Source organism: Patella vulgata, chromosome 1, assembly GCF_932274485.2.
Source record: "Patella vulgata chromosome 1, xgPatVulg1.2, whole genome shotgun sequence".
Lineage (NCBI taxonomy): Eukaryota > Metazoa > Mollusca > Gastropoda > Patellidae > Patella > Patella vulgata.
In genome coordinates, this window is record NC_065879.2 from 18675732 (window position 1) to 18680897 (window position 5166).

Genomic DNA, 5166 nt, shown 5'->3' on the forward strand with positions numbered 1-5166 from the left:
ACCATGTTACATTGTTCTACTTGTCTTAATCTTCTTCGTGGAGGCGGGTCGCGGATTCGATCCCGGTGTTGACCCGGATTTGTCGGCGTGGTTTTCCTTTGTCATGCCTTTCAGGAGCATCAACAATAATCTGCTCCAGTCTACGTCCAACCCCATGTAGTCCGGTGGCTGAAGGGGGGGGGGGATCGCCACCCGAGCTGTGAATTTATGAGACCAAGTTTTTCTAGACCAGTTTTTTGCGTAGATTCCGAATCTGGGTGGTGATCAGGCGTTTGAGGGGGCGTTTTCGAAATATGGAGAGTCCGATGTCTACAATTGGGGGAAATGTCATTATGTTGATATAAATGATGATCATTTTATATATTACTAAAACATAAATTTCTCAAGGACTGTCCATCGCTAAAGAAGTGTATATTATGCCCCCCCCCCCCGGTCAACTGTTTTGATTTGTGGGGAGGTGAGGTGGGGGTAGCAGGTGTGCGTGTATGGGGGGGGGGTAGCGGGAAATGAGTTCACGTTGATTTAAATGATGATTTTCTTAGAGCTTGGTAAAAACATTACTTTTTAATTTCGCTGCACATCTATAAATATGTGTGTAAGATTCCCATTGTATGGGGCGGGGCGGGGCGGGGAGGTGAGGTTGGGGGGGCAAAATGTAATTTTGGGGACAGAAACTATTCGGTTCAAAATTGGCCTGAAAAGTGTTTTCTTGTTAGCTTTTTCGTTCAATCTGATTAAAACACACAGATGCTATTTCGTTTCGTTTTTTATAGTTCAAAATTTCGTTTTCCTTGTCTTCACAACACTAGGATCTGGAAGAGTTGTTATATAACAGGCGATCTAGTTGATGTGAGGGAATTAGCCAATAAAACGGTCTGTTACGACGAGTTCTTGGCGTGCTCTGCACTGAACTGTGGGGTAAACCCCTGGAAACGTCAACGCTGATTTGATTAATCAATGTCTGACGTCATAGTGTCAAAATCCGTTCGTATAACCCATGCAGTGTAGGCCATCGAAAGTATAAAAACAAGAAACGAAATATACATCTGTATTTTTAATCAGATTGCTTTTTCGTTCAGTACCAATTTCGTCATTCCAAATAATAATATTAAATTATAATGGTACTTTTCAAGTATCTGGAAATGTCCATAAAATACACAGTAAATTAGAGACATGTTTAGATATTAGTTTATTCTTATTCTTCATCAGAAGATTCAAAATCAAAGTTCATAATATGAGCGGGATAGATATCGTCTTGATAGCTAATCAACAGCTCGCATATATCCTTTGGATATGCTTCAGATACCCATTCACATTGTAAATCTTCATTCCAGCCTTGTATCCCAGGGGAAGAGAAAATATCGCAGAAGGCGACTTACATCAGTAGATGACGCTAGAAGACAGATTTTTCTGGATGAAAATACAACAGACCTTTCTTTATTACCACTTTGCCGTAGTGATCTTTTGCTGCATGGCTGGAATGAAGATTTGGAATGTGAATTGTTATCTGAAGCATATCCAAAGGATATATGCGAGCTGTTGGTCAGCAACCAAGAAGATATTTATCTAACTCATATTATGAACTTTGATTTTGAATCTTCTGGTGAAGATTAAGAATAAACTAATATCTAAACATCTAAACATTTTTATGTACATTTCCAGATCTCTTGAAAAGTACCATTATAATTTAATATATTGAATTACGAAATAGGTAATGAATGGAAAAGCTAACGAGAAACCACTTTAAGGTCAATTTTGAACCCAAATGATTTCTGTCCACAAAAACACATGTTACCCCCACCCCCTCTCCATAACCCGCCCACCCCCGCGGGCACCCACTCCGGCGTCCATCCCCACACAATGGGAATATTATAAACATATTTAGAGATGTTTCATCAAGCTCTAAGAAAATCATTATTTAAATCGACGTGAACTCATTTCCCGCCAATTTTACCCCCCCCCCTTCCGTACACACACGCACACCTGCAACCACCCACCCTACCAAGCCACAAACCAAGACTTGGTCTCATAAATTCACAGCTCGGGTTCCGATTCCCCCCCCCCCTCCTTCAGCCACCGGATTTTTTTAATTTCGATTTTGTTTACTTCCAGTTTCACATTGAAGTGTTTTCGACTTTACCTTCAAGACGGTGACCTAAGCTTTCCGTGACCCTTGACCTTTGTATGTATGATGACCCTGATGTCTACTAACAATTAATTAATTAATATAAAAAAGTTCGGTCGTGAAGTATAACTTCCGGTTTTATTAACAGTTCAAAATGACAGGTTTTTCCACTTTAATAGGTATTGGATGTTACTATACTCAATAATTCATGGTGTAACTCGAATGTTGTCGTGACAAAGCGTGACGTGAGGTGACGTGACATACCGAAACACGTCAGTACTCCTTAGGGGTTTTAGTTTGTTGTTTGTTTTCTTTTTGCCGACTTTGGTCTGAAGTTACCGCTAAATCAGTGCAAGGTGCAAACATTCTGCCAACGTAGGCAAAGTTGGCCACGGATGGGACAGAAAATAATCCCAGATTGCCCATATCTCGGTTATTTCTCAACGGATCTTCTTCGTGTTTTCATTTTTGGATTCTTTGGACGAATCCCATATGGGCTCTGACTGAAGGTTTTACGAAATTCGAAAGTTCGCTCGATTAATATTTCCATCAAAGATTTCCGAAAGTTTTTTCCGTCACTATTTGAGGTATCAAGTGGAAACTTGATAGGAATAAGGAAAACATTGATGCCTTCAAAATGGCATATTAAAAAAAATTATGACGGTTTCCAGAAACTTCCGGAGATTTCCGACGCCTTCCGATTTTTGCCGAACGTGAATAATTCTCTCCATTTTAAAAAAAGACTAAAAATGACACATGGTGGTGTTAGCCCCAGATATTATCTTTCATTTTCAGAGAACTTGTTCCATAGCATTTTCAACCGTTTGGCCGCCAAATTGGATTTTACAAAAAACCTTCAAATCGATATTCATTTTTTGTCTGTTTTGAACCTACTCTAAATGGCAACAATTATTAGGGAGCTAATTTTGAATTTCGATTTTGTTTACTTCCGGCTTCACTTTGAATAATATTGTGTTCGACTTTTGACCTTCTATCTGATGACCTATCCGTTTAATGACCATTGACCTTTGCATATATGATGACTCTGATGCCTACTAACAACTAGTATCAAAATGTTCGGTCTTGAGGTATAACTTCCGGTTTTATTAACAGTTCAAAATGACAGGTTTTTCCACTTTAATAGGTATTGGATCTTACTATACTCAATAATGCATGAAAGCTTATTGTTTCTGTTAAGATTATTATTTTTTTTTTTCTTGTTTTTTTTTTTGTGTGTGTGTTTTCTGCAAATCGGATTTCTCAGAATCTAACCATAGGATCTTTCTGAAACTTTGACCTACCCCACCCCACTCCACAAAACAAAAATGGGTGGTGATTATTGATTAAATATATTTTCAAAACGTTTTACGAATTCGAAATCACCGATTTTTTTTACGAACGAAATACAAACAATGCATAGTCGTAATTTTGACATTTTTGCTTTTATGGCACTTATGAACATAGGATTTCTCCTGGTTATGTCATCTGCGCAGATAATGTAATATATCATTACATTACATTTGTCGAAAAACGCGATTTCTCCGTTGGATATTACCGAATCAAAACAGCTAAATTATCGTTGGATAGCCCGGTGAATGGACTCTCGTATGATTCCTTCTGGTCTGTCGCCTGAAAGCCGATTCAGCACTGCCATACAGGTCTAGTTTGCACATTTTTACTCACTTGATTAATGGGAATACATAGTGGTTTGTAGACGTTAGGTGATGACCAGGGCAAACACCTTGATTGTACGCTCCAAAAACCCAAGTATATGGCCTAATACTAGGAATGTGGGAAAGGAAGACAGTATAAGTATGTAAAAACACATGTAATAAGCTTTCTATTTTTGATTTCACTCTGTGACACGCCACTGTGCAATATATCTGAATTGTTTGACTATTACTTTAATGATTCACATAAGATGCCCTCCACAACCTTGATATACCAGAAGTTTACATTTGCGTACGAGGGGCGGCCATTTTGTCTGTCAGTTTTGGTCGGATTTTCACAAAATTCGCACTCAAGCAAGATTATGGTGAAACGGTGATATATTCGAACGTTTTGTTAAATCCGATAATAATTGTGAACTCTAGAGGAACCACAAGCTTAAAACGCGATTTTTCGTACAATCAGAGGCAATAATTCAGGAAGTTACGATCCGATATGCACGAATATCGACAGGAACCATTAACGTCGGCTAATAAGTTTGACCTTTAGAGGGTCCACAAACTTGATATACCAGATATTTACACTATTTGCGTACGAGGGGCGGCCATTTTGTCCGGCAGTTTCACGAAATTCGAACTCAATCCACATTATGGTGTAACGGTGATATATTCGAACGTTGTTTTAAATCGGATAATAATTGTGACCTCAAGAGGAACCACAAGCTAAAAACGCGATTTTTCGTACAATCAGGGGCCATAATTTAGGAAGTTACGATCCGATATACGCGAATATCGATATGAACCAAGCTCATTGGGTTATAATAAGTTTCATCAATATCGGATCACAATTGTGACCTCTAGAAAGTTCAAAACCTTGATTTACCCGATGTTTACAAGATCTTTGGGTTATAAACATGCATTTCAAGGTTCATCAAAATCGGGTGAGTGTCCACAAGATAAAAACGTGATTTTCCGTACAATCCATGATGTTATGGTCCAGTACATGCCAATATTGAAAGGGACCGAGATCTTTGGGAGATTGATCTATATTGTGATCTGTAGAGTGTCCAGGATCAAATTGTCAACGGACGAACGTCCGGATGGACGGACGGACAGTACGTCCACATGAAAATGGGGAATTATAAAAAGGAAATAATATCGGAGTGAATGTAATTTAATGCAAATGTTCTGAATAGCTCTTTTACTAATCACTGCAGAATTGATAAGTTGTGTCAACGTGACTGTCCCTTTAATTTATGTTTATGGAGCGTTTAACTGTAGTCTGCCACTTTATAGTTTTTTTTAGCCGGAGTGGATATTCGCCATTCAAATAGCGAATAGCCTAGAGCCATAAGGATGGTTATTCGCCATTCG